Here is a 15,719-nt window from a genome sequence, read left to right as displayed (position 1 = left end):
TAAGTTCGACACAAGTTGACGCAGGTTTTGTTGCCTGACAGATCCACGGGAGCTTCAGTGTCCGCTTCGTCCTCCACTAGGCCCACGCATCAATCTTTGTCTGCAGAGCAGTGCGTCGGATCGGTGCGCAGACGCAGAGCTTAGGCGAGTTGAGCTAACGCTAACTGTGATGTTATTCTGGCTCTAAGCTAATTTTGTCGGAGGTAAATTAACTTAAGATTGTTTCAGGTGAAATTTCCTAGACTGTAGTTATTGTTGTTGGAAATAAATCCACGGAATCTAACCCGACTGTAAGTTCAATTGTTGTTGCGGTTCGGTTCACATTTTACTCAGTTTTATTAGTTGATTTGTTACCTGGAAGTAAGCTAACTCGCGCTAACTACAAAGTTATTTGCTAAAGCTACACGTTAGCTGTCGCGGCTAACCTGAGCTTAGGTCATAGCGTCAAAAGTTAGCTAACGCGTTTTAGATATCCCGTGCTAATTTGACGGCTAATTATGACACGAGTAGTTAGTTTGCTTTATTGTTCCGTACTAATCCGTACTAATTAACCAGTTATGGTTCCTCGTGTAGTATTACTAGCTAAACGAAGTTGGTGGAGCATTAGCTTAATGTAACCTAGCTTAAAGTAGCTAGCATTGCTAACATCAGCGTAGCGCTTACCGATGGTTTGAGCACTTAAACTGAAGTTGAACACAGGGCATTTCCATCAAACTGCTGTACACAAAGAGACGGCGATGTTTTTATTGCGCAAACCATTTAACTTTCTTCTGCTTTTCTTCCATTTTTTCAGGATCAAAGTTTGTGACTTCTTTGCTAGCATAACTTTGCTAACATCAATGTTAGCAATAAGCCCGTTCGTGTAATGCTAGTCACTAGAATGGACCTGTTGAACTCTCAGTTCCTGGACAAGATGAACAATAACATCGGGAGATTGCACTATGAAGGTAGTTTTGAAGGTTATTATGGCTTTTAGACTTGTTGTAGTGTAATCCACACTACATGTTGTAAACGTTTCATACCAGCAGCATAAATTAAGCAGATACCCTTAGATGCCTAAAAGTGAATGTGAGTGAGAGCTGGGTGAGATTGATGCACTACTGTATTGAGATGACACCTATCTAATGCAACAATACCGATACAATAACTTAGATTCGTTAGTGTTTTATTCACTATACATTATGTTAAAAAATCTTTCTACCTGTAGAAAATAGTTTGTGACTCTAAACTAGTAGAGCAAACATTACCAACCAGGATGCATCAGCTGACACTGTGTTAAGACTTTTTTCATCAGTGATATATTTAGACTGGATTGATATATTAATTGTGTTTGATCATTAAAGGTCTTTGAGAGTCCCATATCAGTAATATGTTATAAATGAGCTAGATCAAGCGGTGACACTGGGACACATTTATGTTCAATAAGTTATGTGTCGAAAAACTAAAAGCTTATCTCCATGTTTAGATACATGTATGAATAGGTCTCAATAGTACTGTTACATGATGCATGTTGCATTTACATTAAAAAATTGGGGGTAAAAATACAGAAATTACTCCTGGGTGACATGGGGACTCAAAATGAACTTTTTTTTTCTCACTTTTTCGCAAATGTAGAAAAGATGCTGTTCTCGTATGAAATTGACACTAAATGAAACATAGGGCTTTAGCTATGATGTTAAACTGCTATTTGATCAGTATTGGATAAAAAAGTTTAAATGATAAGTTTTATGAACACAAATATGTTGTGACACGGGGACAGTTTGTCACTTGTGTTCAGTTGTCATAAAGGACTTTGCGGGAACTAGAACACTACAAATATGCTAATAAACTTTTATTTAACATACATATTACACTGAAGTGATATATACAACTAATATCAGAGGATATTTGACAATTATTGGATTGTGAAAAAACCTTTTTATGTTCTTGTATTTTTGAATAATTAGTTCCTACAGATTCAGACTTAAAATATCACTTATACATGCAAGAAAAAAAATATTATTAAAGTTAATACTAGTGCATTTACATATATGTCAGAAGTATAACTTTACATAATCAGTTATATCTTTTTTTCCACTAGTGATACTGAATTTTGTGAACAGTTCCATAAAATAGTGTTCTTAAGCTAAAAAATGAGCCTATTTGAGAAATGACAGGTGAAACTTAAATTTTTGACACTGATGTTCACTTTTGCTTGATTTGACTCAAATGCTCCTTTTTCTCTTGTATTATTCTCTTTAAATTATGGTTAGTAATTTGTCATGTCCTCGCAAAAGTCGTTATTTGTAGCAGGAAATTGTAGTAAAATTATAATGGACTAAAAGCTAACCAATAAATCACAGGTTGGTAATTTGTTGTTGCTAACAGTTGTTCATGACGTGAGTAATATTTTTGGTAATAATGCGGTGAAACTTGGGTTATTTCTGAACTTAAATGAATAACTTGCGCTGTGGAATCCTTTCTTCCAGATGAGTCCAGGACAGCCTCCCTGCCCACTGCTGTGTCCAATGTAACTGGGCCTCCATCGCACTGTCCAAGCAAACGGAAATATGGAGAAGAACAAATGGAAGAGCGAATCAGCTCCGATGAGGACCACATGACCAAAATGAGCAGGCTGTTTGCCACTCAATTGTAAGTGTCGATCAGCAGTGAATTAAGTTATATTTGTACCAGGCTATCAATAAATAAAATGAGATATCACTTTTTTATTTAGCTTTAGAAACATACCAAAATAAACCTGCTAGCCCAGCTACGGTAATGCTAATGGACTATGATGCAGATGAGTGTGTGACATATGTGAAAGGGGGCAGATGGGCTGAAGGTGCCCCCTATCTTTACCAAAGATAGACTGTGTGTGTGAGACATGCACAACTTATTGTTTGTATTTTAAATCTGAAAAAGATTATCTAGTGTATAATTCTTTGATGCAAGTGAAGGGTCTGAAGACTATTCTTTTTCTCAGTTGGGACTGTTTGTTCCAGATGCCGGGTGCAGTGTTGCGACGGCAGAAAAATAAGTAAAAATGTACGTGTCACAGCTGTTGGTAATTTTTGCACGACTGGTCTGGAGGAGATGAGAAATTTCTCTTTCTTTCTTCAAAATAAAAAGTTTATAAACCCCAGTAGTACAGCACAGCAGTGTCATCTTCTGGAGAACATTGATAATCATGTATCTATGAACCTGTAGCTCATGGTTTTTTGTATATTTATTTATGTTAATTCTAAAGGGGCCGGCCCTCTGTTGAGAAAACCATAATGAACACTGGAGCTTCAATCACATTCCTGTCGATCACATCACTTCTTCCACTAATGGTCTCCATGGAAACCACCTGTATGCTTCCATCTCAGGCTACGCTGTAGATCAGCCTCTGGCCCTGACTAAAAGCAGTCTCGATGTCGGAGGCCGAGAGAGGTCTGTCATGGAACGTCAGCAGGTACATCACCTTAAAAGACCTTTAATAGCAGCTGAAAGCAACTTTCACCACCTTAACAAGCCTGCTAGCAAACATAACGTTGTCTCAGTAAGAGACGTTTACTATGGGGAGAGTTGATACAATCAAACTGTGCTGCAGCCTGGTGTGTGGAAGTATACCGCTGAATGTGTCATAGCAGTGCATGGCAACATTTGCATTTGCCAAAGGTTCACTAATTTTAGTCCTCATTCTTTTCATATGACCTCAAAATCTAAAACAATGCTATTTTATTTACAGAATCGTCCTTCTGTAATTACGTGTGCCCCAGCGAGCAATCGCAATTGTAACCTTTCACACTGCCACATGAATGGGTGCTCCCCGACCCCACTGGCAGATCAGAGGAAGGCCAACGGTGAGCTTTAAGTGTTCTTTCTAACACTGTATATGTTTTTTAACTGATGGTCACAGCAAAAGACTGAATACCTAAATGTATGAAGCATTGGTTTTGTTAATTTCCTACATAAAATATAAAAATATACAAGAGACTGTGCATTAGGGTTGTAGAGTGGCTTATGTCTGTGAATATGCATTGAATGTTATTTTGCATACTTTTAAATAACCATGTGTTTGGTCTCCTTTTGTGTATTGTAGCTAACACAGTTTGTGACCCTGTTATTGAGGAGCACTTCCGTCGCAGCCTGGGCAAAAACTACAAAAAGTCAGAGCCAGAGTCCAACTCTGGTGTCCATCACAGGTTCAGTGACGACCACTTCGCTAAAGCACTGGGAGAACGCTTGGCTCCAGATCAAGGCGAAGGGCGGGCGGTCACCGAACCCCAGAGGCAGATCCATAAAGCAGATCAACCTTGCAATCACTTTAGTGATTTCATATGAGAGTGGAGATTGCACACTGTCATTTCTTGCCAAGCATCAATTTCCTTAACCCAAGAACAATCGAAGACATATGGTGCTCACACAGGCTGTTCACCTCGTGAGCCTCAAGGTTCACAACCTGTCAGATTTGTATGTAAAAATTGACAAAGTCCTGTTCATTCAAAAAGAGAAGAGAAAGGAAAAAGAATCGTGGCAGTGTTGACTATGTTGGTTGTGAAAACTGTACAATCATAGATTTTATTTTGCTTTGATATGAGATTGACAGAGTGATCAGTTACTGGGAGCTCAGGCTCTGTTTTAACATGCCTTTCACATGCCTCAATAGCCAAAGAAATTCCCTGCCTTTTGCAACATACAAGCCATAGATCTAGTCTTTGCTCAGCGCTACCATTCATGGTTTTCATTTTAAAGTTACACTGCTTTGGAATCTCTATTACTTGAAAAGGACAGCCAGGTCTGATCTGCACTATTACATTTTGACCATTGTAGATAGCAGGTTACCTGTTTCATTTGGAGGATGTGTGTTAAAGAGCGTGTCTTGTGTTTTGAATTTGTGATACTGCAATCCAGGCCCTGGTCCCCTGTTTTCGGAAAACACTCATTTCTAATCATTCTGAACTGGACTTAACCCACTATTAACTTAATTTCACCCACTCCCAACATCAAGGCTGATCGCGTAGTAGACTAATATCAACACTAGTAGATATCTCTCTCTAACTAGAAAGCATGTTTCAAATAGCTGGTTTCTATTACAAACCTTATTCTATACGATCTATTTACTCAGAATTTATTTTTATCTGTAACATTTTAGAAATACTCACTGCTGGTACAGTTGTACTCAATATATTTTTTGTATCTGGTTTTCATTACTATACGTAGGTGTTTATCTTAGCATCCATCTACAAACACAGCCTCTGGCCAGGTTGTCTGAATGCAGCGACGTGGGCTGCGTTGCTTTGTTACTCTGTGGAGCTGTCGATGCCAGGGCTTAATACGTGACTGAATACAGCTCAATATTAACCTCTGTAGCAGTCTATTAGCTTTATTTATTCTTAACAGTAAGTAGTTTCACATTGACTCTGCAAACATAGCGACAGAAGAATCCTTGTTTCTTCTGAGAACAGCCGAGGGAATATCCATTGTGTGAACTGTAAAAGCAGTCGCATCCTTCTGAATTAAAACGAAACGATAAGGAATTTTTTTTTTAACAAATTCACCAGAAAATGACATTCCAATCGACTGCCTGACAGTTTTCAGCCACCTCCATTTTTGTATGCAAAATCTGTTACACTTTTTTCATGACCTCTTAATCATGGTGATCTTAATCTGCAAAAATCTTCCTTAAGTGAGTTATTTTAAATTAATTTCTACTTATAGTAGTATTACCTGTTGGTCAACACTGATTGAGAGATGGTAACTCCAGATTGTTTTTTGTCTGTGAACCTACATTTGTATTTGTATTCTAAGTTGTTATTCACTATCTTGTGCTTATATTTATTTTAACTCATTTCAGACTAGCATTGCGCCGCGCGGAATGATCATAGATATTTTTTTTCTGTTAAGAATAGTGTACTCATGTATCATGGATGTTCATTATCTTCTAACCATGCTTTTTAATCTTTCTAAAAGTTGATTATTTTCCCACAGTTGTAAGTTGATTTAGTTAAGTGCAGGAACACAACAGTCTTTTGGTGAAAGACTTTCTCGGTGCAGTGTCAGATAGACGTCTGTACTAACCGTTTAAAGAGTTTTAGGTTTCTGTGTGTACCATAGCGGACTTTAGGGATTATCACGGGATCTGCTTGTTTGATACAAGTAGATTTTCAGTAATATGTTTGGGGTGTTAGACCATCGTTATTTAATTACTATATTTAGACTACCTGGATCTCAAAGACTGCAGAAAGTTCCACGTCATATAGTAAAAGGAGAAACATTTGTTCACTTTGTTATTTCTCTGGAAGAAAATGCCACTGTTTTGTACTTAATTTCTTCCAAATAAACAAAATGAATACATTACTTTGTACATATGTTTTGTTTTTACCTGTTAAATCTGCTGCTTTCATGCAGATTTGGGGGGAAAACAGGTTTTCTGATTCAAAGGCACAAAAAAAACATCTTTTAGTCAACAGAGATATCATTTAGTATCTCAGAGTTCTAACATTTGCAGATATGATAAGTCCTCTCTTAACCCTCAAGGACCCAAACAACCACTGGCAACCAAAACTATCTACTGACCTAAGATGCGTAATAGCTTCTGAACCACTAAACCTATCAGTATGTTGAAAAAATTAAGGTAAAATGCATTTTGTCATGTTTTCATGCACAAATTTAATCATTTCTTCCTTATCCCATTTCCAACAAACCCTGAAAATTTCATCCAAATCTGTCCATAACTTTTTGAGTTATGTTGCACACTAACGGACAGACAAACAAACAAACCCTGGCAAAAACATAACCTCCTTGGCGGAGGTAATAAAGAATATTTACCTGTATTAACACAATCAAATTACTTATAAATATGTATGTAAATAATTTTCAATGAGACTAAGTTGTACAATCCACTGATTAAAAACTATATTTGGACAGTTTATCAGTGCTTATACATGGTATACATTCACAAAAATCTATTCAACATTTTTGTTGTGAAACCTCTCATAATTACACAAGATACTTGTCAATTAACAAACAAGTCTTGTTAAACTTACAGAACAAATACTTCTTTTATGGTTAATTGTCAGTAATTTTATCGTATTATTATTATTTTTTTTTCGTATTAAACTTTAACAGTTTAATCTCATAAATAGAAAAGAAATATTTGTGAAATTACGATACATTTGCAAATGTATTTTCACTGTATTTTTCTGTGAAAAAAAACCCAATTCTTTTAAAAAATAGAAATTTTTTGGTTATTCAGTTACAGTTTTTTCGTGTTATTTTACATTTGACATGTAAAATCAGTCTAATTCTGTCATTTCATTGATATTTTCCTGTATCTTAAAAATACAGGAAAAATCTGGAAAATAAACACTGAAAATTCTGTTAAATTACAGATTTTTTTTTACAGTGTGGTCATCAGATATGATCCATTTGGACATTCTGAGGCTCTGTAGTCAATGTGGAAATATAGTCAACTTCTGCAACATTGATTCACCAGTAAAACCAATGCAGTCTAACACATGACAGTGGATGCAGACACCAGTGTTTACATTCTGTTATGTCTGCTGATAATCTCTGATCTGTTTTTGATATGATAACCCTCAACTTTAATCTGAACTCTTCTGATCATCTCCATGTTGAAAGAATTAAATATAGGAAAATATTTGATTTTCACTGAAAAATGCAAAATACAGTAGATAATTTTATAGTAAATGGTGAGAAACCGCTCAAGAAATGTTAGAGAGAATTTATCGATATGAAAATTGCCACTTAAATAGCACTGGGTCTTTATGGGTTAAAATCCCTTGAGTAAATCTAGTTGTTTCTTAACCCTTTATAGGTCACTCATAGAAATACTGTGGAATTCAAAATGTTAACTTTAGTGTGTTATTGGAGGACCTAAGATGTATTTTGTGAAATTTTTCAATTTTATTTTCATGTAGAAAATCAAGGTTAATCAAGTTACCGTTTTTGGATCCTTACTCATAAGTGGCAAAAAAAGAAGTATATATTAAAAATGTAATAAAAACACATGTACGGTGAAAAGAACATATATTTTAGAACATTAAAACATCACTTTTAGAACATTAGACTAACTTAAGTGCTGATCCAGACACCTGTCCACATCCACATTACCCTTTAAAACGTCATTCCTTACATTAGTACCATTACTTCATGGTACCTAACAAAGCAGGTACACTCACTGTTCATGCAGAGGTGGACCGTACAGACCCTGTAGACCTGCGATTGTTGCTTGGCTGTTCTCACTGTAATTGTTCCTGGTCACTGTCTGGTAATGCATACGGAAATTACCAAAAATAGTCACTTGCCCGATAAATATTAACTGAAGCCTGTTGCTCATCAGATACTTAAATATTACACTACAGAGATGATTGAGCTGTCTTAGAAGGAGAGTCTTCTGTCAAAGATAATAACAATAATAATAATAATAATAATAATAATAATAATAATAATAATAATAATAATAATAATAATAAAGAATACTCTGATTAGTGTACCACTTTTCACTTTTTCTGATTCTTTGGTCACATTGGACAGTCATCACCACAACAAAAAATTAACCCATAAGGACCCAGTGGGACATTTGTCGCAGTTCCAAAATGAATTTTTCTCTATATTTAACCATCCTTAAGTGATTTATCACCATTTATTGTAACATTATCTTCTGTATTTTGTGTTTTTTTCCGCATGAAATCAGGTATTTTCCAGCATTTAATTTACTATTCATGTAGATGTTCATTTAAGCTCAGAGTAAAGTTGAGGATTATTATAATAATAGAGAAAACTGAAGAAAAAGTGACTTTTTTCATCAAAATCTATCATTAACTGAACATAAACCAAGTGTCTCCATCCACTGTCATTGATTCAACTCCATGGGTTTTACTGGTGAATCAAGTTTCCAGTTTCCAGCACATATGTTAGTGTATATATGTACATAATACCTTTTTCTCTTTTTCACTTCTTAAGGCAACCACTTCTGTTTTTCTATATTCTTATTTTATTTTGATATCTGCTTCTTTTAACTGTTTGCACCAACAGAACCAAGACAAATTCCTTGCAATGGAAAATTACTTGGCAATAAATCTGATTCTGATTCTGATGATGACAATGAAGATGACGGTGTTTCAATGTTCACTACGGTGCCTCTGAACGTCCAAATGGGTCATATCTGATGACTATGAAAAGATGAAAAACTGTATCTGACACCAATTTTTTACATGGATCTATGGATCAACAGGGATTAAACCGTTTATATCAGTAGATGATTTTGGTAGATGGTGGATGTTTGGGTCTTTATGGGTTAAAATACCACCCTATCCATCTTATAAAAGGCATTGGACTGATCGTTTATACTGTAAAACCTTCAGTTTGAATGCACCTTCATAATCATACCGCTTCTGTTCACCTTCAAATACTTTGTGCACCGGCAGAAAAACATATTATCTAGAATCTAGTGCAAACTCATTTTCTTTCAGGGGCCACATTCAGCCCAATTTGATCTGAAGTGGGCCGGACCAGTAAAATAATAACATAATAGCATATAAATAATGACGACTCCAAATTTTTGTCTTTGTTTTAGACTAAAGAAAAAAAAAATTAAATTATGAAAACTATAACTATAACTTTTATAAACTATCCAAACAAAAAAGATGTGAATAACCTGAAAAAACTGAAATTTCTTAAGAAAAGTAAGTGTAATTTTGACAATATTACACTTCAACTTATCATTTCTACATGTGCATTATGTATCGGATCTACAAAGACTCTAAACATTTAGTAACAGGGAGAAAATTGTTAAACTTGTGCTTAATTTTCTTTAGACATTTCAGGTTGTTCATATTTGTTCAGGTTATTCATGTTTTATTGTTACAGGATAGCTTATAAATGTGAATGTTTTCATAATTTAATGTTATTTTTTTTTACTAAAACAAAGAAAAAAATGTGAAATTGTTAATTTGAGATTTTTTGCTTAATTCAAGATTTTTGGCTAAATTTAAGATTTTTTTTTGGCTTAATTCAAGATTTTTTTTTTAACTTAACTGAAGTTTTGTTTTTTTTTTTGCTTAATTCAACATTTTTTCCTTAATTCAAGCTAATTTTTTTTTTTTTTTTTTTTGCTTAATTCAATTCAAGACTGTGGAATTTTTGACTTTGCAAAAACATCCCACGGGCCAGATTGGAACCTTTGGCATTTGGCCGCATGTTTGAGACCCCTGATCTAGTGTGACGTTTCAGTGTTTCTATGCTCAGTGTTGCATGGAACATATTGACATTCCAGCACAATGAGAAAAGTATTGATTTTGTTTAACTCCCCATCAGCTAAAAAACAAACTAATCACTTAAGACATGCAAACATAGGAGGTTTTTAATAGACATAAAGTAATCCTTCCACTCTTATCCCTGTAAGACATCTTTATCTGGTGGCTTGGCTCATCTTTGTCCCATGTGCAGTTATTTGGATGTTCCTGTGGTAAACATATTTTTCTAGTTAAAAATAAAAGCCTGTTGACAAGGTGGTCCCCAAACAGCTGTATATTTAATACTTTTCCATTTCTGTTTAACAGCTGCCTAACAGATTTTACGGCTAAGTCGTCATGTTCTCGACAGGCAGCTGGCCTCTTCCCCCGGCCTGTTTGGTTGATTTGGTGTCATGGCAACTAAAGACCGGATAATTGTTGCTGGAAAAATCTGTTACATTTAAAGTGGGAACAGGGGAAATCGCAAATGATGACTCAGTTCAGACTTAAGCGTTGACCTCAAAGTGAAAGTATCTCAGTGTGCAGATACTGGAAATGGGATAAAGGGCCTGATGGTTCTTGGGGAGAAGGATCATGCTGGTTTTGATTCTTCCACCAGATGGCGGTGTTATACCATGATACCAGCATCCCAAAATTCTTCAGTCCCTGGAGATCAGACAAAGACATAAGCGTCACCACTGTGGGAAGATTGATATAGATGCAGCTTTTCAACATTGTGCCTTTTTTGGGGATGTGAAACCGTACATGGCAGGGTGACTGTCTATACCACGCCGAGATCAGAATATGTATTAGATGTCACCCAATATGGCCCCAGTTTTTTTGTTATTTTAATTTAAAGATGTATTTATGTATTGGAAACACTATGTAGTATTAGCATATCCATAATTAAATCTTAGGATGAAATAAGAATCTAGAAGGACTGAATGGAAATGCTAATGCGAGTACCTCCACTTTGATTTCCCTAATTTGAATTTGCCGAGCACCATTCATAAGGCAGATCTTCAAACTACAAGAAAAAGGAAAAGATCTTTTTTTTTTGTTGTTGTGGTTGCTGTTGTTGTTTCTCTCACCCCTCAGGCTCAGAACTGCTCAAAAGCCCCTCCAACAGACCACTGCCTCCACGAGATTAGACCCAACCATTCACCAACTACAATGCTCCAGCTTCGGCAGCACCATGCCTTCCAAGGAGCCTACTCTCATGGGATTATGGGAGAAAAGATCCACAATTCTCCTGCTTGCGTGGAAAAAACCCCACTACAGATACATACGCAGGCACGAACATGAACGTAGATATCAAGACGCATTGGTGACCGACGTGAAAATATGGTCTAAATCAAGATGACACATCAGGGTCAGGCCAAATTTGGCTTGGCCCCTTCAGTGTGTGAAGGCCACAAGGAGCATGAACATCTGTGCTCGCAATGGAGGACTGGTCTCTCAGTGGCTGCCTCCTTGTTATTGCTGTAATAGGATGGACTCTGCTGCTTTCAGACACGGTCAAGACACACATATGTTGAACATTGTCCTCTCTCCATTTTCCTCTCTCTCGTTACGTAAATGGAGTGAACCAATGACAACCGCTAACGACACTGCACACTCTCGACAACCGGTATGGGGTTATAATTAATCCAATTGGATAAATGTATAATTTCACTACAAGGCTAAATGGGAAAAGTGGCCTTTGCGGCATCACACATGTTAGCTCACATATTGCCTACATGTTAGCCTGTTGCAAATAGCTGATAGAGATCTCATTCTTTCGTTTGCATAATTCCAAATTTGTTGTGCCTGAATAGAACGCGAGGCTGCACCCCTACTTCTACAGCATCCCCGAGTGCACAATGTCTGGGGAATTTGCATGATTGCCTGTAGATTATTTGAAACATTATCTATTTCCCCCCTCCTCCATTTTTTTTTTTTTTTTCTTATTTCTGTGGCTCTCTGCTGTGAGGATGCACACACATCCTAGGGCAAAAGATCTAAAATAATCATACAAGCAACTGGAGTAGATGCACAGGCACAGGAAGCAGCTCACGGGCAGACTTGAGTCATGCTGGCAAGATCATGCACCCTGAGCTGACAGCCCAACACACCCGATTACCAAGCATGTCTTTCTAAAATGCAGCCGCAGCCTTACTATAGGTCGCAAACAAGGGGGGAAATATCGAGATCCGATGCCGATTTGCTCATAAATGACTGTTGAATGTTGTATGGATTAAAGCGCGAGGTTGGATGTACTTTAAGACTGACCTGATGAGCGTCTCTGGCTCAAGCAATTGTGGCTCATTCATTGTGTCATGTGAGACTGCTGGCAATGGCATAAACCTTTGTGGAGGGAAGGGGAAGACAACACGGTCACTCTGGATCACAGTCTTCCAATGAACAGAAACAGACCCTGTCAGGCCATTTCAACATCAGTTTCAGCTGCACACCACCACCAACTCACTCTACCATCACTTTTTGTCTTTTCCTCATTTCCTCCTTCTATCAGTTGAGACAGAAGGATAAGGTCTTCTTGTGTGGCATGCACGTTACATTGATTTGGCAGGGTCCTAATAATACATTTCTCTTTACGTCCCAGTGATGCTCAGTGCTGCTCACCGCTGCCACGCTGCCCATCTTTGACCTGTTTTGTTGCACATATTCAGTCCACCCCTTTTGGCCGTATGTGTCTGACACCAGTCAGGCGATTTCCCACTGATACACTTGGCTTAAATTTCACATTGTTATATATTAATGATTGATTTGTAAATGATTGATTTAAAGGGCCATCTGCTGCACAGTTGCACGACTATGCCGCCGTCTTGTTTTTTCCAACCCAGATAATGAATAGCTTCCAATTAGGACATACAATGAAAGACTAACTACTTCTTGTTAGCCAGAGATCATATTTTATGGACATGATCAGAACTCCATATAATTACAAGCAGGAAGGATTCATATTAAGACAGGGGGTTTTGGGCACTGAACAGCAGATAAATGTTTGAACCATTACTAAGGGGACATTCTCATGTCTCATTATAAACGCTTGTTAGGGCCTACATTACAGCTGCTTGACTGAACAGCCTTAATAAGGAAAGTGGTCTAACACCAATATGAGCAGTGATGTTTTTTCCTCTTACGTCCATCTACCACTGTCTTCCATGGCCCCATTCCCATTCTCCTTGTCTGTCTACCTCCTCCCCTTTGCCACAGCACCCCTCCATCACCACCACAACCACCACCACACCACTCCCCCTGGTGTTTGGCAGTCACACAGTCGGCCATGTGTGTGCTGAGACGTTACATAATGCCCTCCTTTCACTGCACCCAGATCAAAGAGAACAATCCAGCACAGAAAAATTGCTCCTTGCTGATTTTCTTCCCTTCCACCATCACATTGTTTTATCAGGCTTCAGTATACAGTAGACTGCATGATTATCTGCTCCAGCATTCCCTTCATGTTGAAAACCAAACAGAGCAAAAAAGGGGAATGATCATAGGTTCACTGTGAGAAAAAAGCCAACCAGGTTAGACAAGACAGGCAAGAACATGATAAAGAGGTTTCAGTTATGGAGATCTTACACATCACTTAATGTTCGTTTAGTCATTTACTACTGTCATATTTATACTATAGTAAAAAAAAAACCCAAACATTAGGGCAAGTGAAGGATTAATGAAAACAACTCAAAAAAAAAAAAAAAAGTCTTACACTTGATCGTAACTTTAAAAATCTATCTATAAGGATCTACCTTCAAAAATAAAACTGTCGCAAATATATGCAGTTATGATGAAATCATTATTATGGAAAGGTTTCCACCAGGCATTCTACAGAATTCTCTTTTAACTTCAATGTGTGAGCAAGCAGGGTAATTTTCACTATCACAAAGTTACCTAATGTGATTAAACATCAACCACACGTTACTTAGCTTTGATAGCAATTAGATTAAAATAGAAGAGCCCAAAGGGAAATATATCCTTTTTTTATTCAAATACAAAGATCTCCTTTAAGTAGAGGAAATAGTGGTACGAGAAAGAAAGAGCAAGAGAGCATCAAATGCTGTCAGAGAGGCTGCATCCGTCCTCAGCCTTGTGAGGATTGAAATAATGAGTGTGTGCTGGAGGAACATTTACCTCCAATGCAAAATGTAGCAGCACATTTTGGGACCAAGGGGCACAAATGTCAGAGTGAGCAACCGAAAAAAAAAAAAGACTATAAGCCTTTAGTGTGCAATTTTTAGAAAAGAGATCCTCTCAAACAGACTCAAAAACTTACTCAGAGCTTTTATGCAGTGAAATAATAGTCTGGTAGGATAACAGAATTTATGTTTGGTGCATGTAAGTAAAGCATCCTCCATTGTCTCTGACTATCTACCCATGCCGACACTGAACCTCGGCAGATGTAGAAGTATTTGATTCCCTCCAAAGAGCTGGGATCAGCAGCAGTCCTTATCTCTATAAACCCCCCCAGTGATGGAGAGTGGTTCGCTGGTCCGTGGGAGCAGAGCGGTGGGGTTATCTCTGGTCCTCAGCCTGGGGGAATGTGCAGGTGAACCAGTAATAAAAGTGTCTTTAGGACACTGCACATGCTTGCAGTGGTGCATAGCAGACTGTGAGCTGTGCGTCTGCAGCATCAAATGAAATGTGGGGGAATGGGAGAGGGCAAGGCTTCAGAGTGGGTTTGGTGCTCAAACTGTTATCACACCTGACAGTGTCTGGTTTGGGATCCAGTGGTGCACGCGGCATACGTAAGCGGCTGGTCATCTGTAAGGCAGAGTGATAGGGTGTGACGTGTCACACGCCACATTAGGCCCCGCCAGAGGATGTGTTTGACAGACCACAGGAACTTCACTCCTGTGCCTCCACTCATATTGTCAGACCTACTTGATAGTTCTAAGTCAACTTCAGGGTCTTATTTATAGAATATCAATTTTAATTACATCTTTGATCAGAGCCAATTTTTAACAGGATATTAAGAAAAGGAAATAAAACCCATTGAGTCATAGGATGGTGACTCAACTCTTTTTTTTCCAGCTATACAGAAAGAACTTTAGGGTTTGAAACTATTTTTACTGGTTTTAAGTAATATTAATTCCAAAGGAAAGTTTGGGCTTTTTTACATTAAACTGTTTTAATTGGAAACAGCATAATGCAACAGTTTTTTCCAGATACATTTTCTCTCTCTCTCTTTTTTTTTTTTTTTAATTTAAACTCCTTTTTTTTTTTTGAATGAAGCTGTGGAACTCTTGTCCCCTACAGAAGGGTATGACAAATATGCATTGCTGGGTCTCAGGAGGTTAATATAAACATTAACCATATTAGCATTAACATAAAGATTCTACATGTAGAATGATTTTTGATGTGACACCCTCTTTACTGAACATACCATGCCAAACATAAACATAAAAAGCTAAAAAGTCAAATGTTTGACTGAATCCATATGATCTAACTCATTTAGCACGCAGATAATCTGGTGTATGTGTTTTATCACGTGCTTCT

At 37.3% G+C, this 15,719-nt stretch overlaps 1 long non-coding RNA gene and 1 pseudogene across 1 annotated transcript in view; both read left to right on the top strand.

Moving 5' to 3' along the window:
- Positions 1 to 228: 228 nt before the first annotated feature.
- LOC115423156 (transcription cofactor vestigial-like protein 4) lies at positions 229 to 4,440 on the top strand (annotated as a pseudogene).
- Positions 4,441 to 10,372: 5,932 nt separating this feature from the next.
- Positions 10,373 to 15,719, top strand: part of LOC115421922 (uncharacterized) — a 23,677-nt gene continuing 18,330 nt past the window's right edge. Inside the window, exons 1-2 of the long non-coding RNA XR_003935761.1 lie at positions 10,373 to 10,385; positions 11,733 to 11,737. This is a non-coding gene — a long non-coding RNA (uncharacterized LOC115421922). The remainder of the gene's footprint in view (positions 10,386 to 11,732; positions 11,738 to 15,719) is intronic.

The sequence above is a fragment of the Sphaeramia orbicularis genome, chromosome 7, assembly GCF_902148855.1.
Source record: "Sphaeramia orbicularis chromosome 7, fSphaOr1.1, whole genome shotgun sequence".
Taxonomy (NCBI): Eukaryota; Metazoa; Chordata; class Actinopteri; order Kurtiformes; family Apogonidae; genus Sphaeramia; species Sphaeramia orbicularis.
This window is presented reverse-complemented; position numbering and strand designations above follow the sequence as displayed.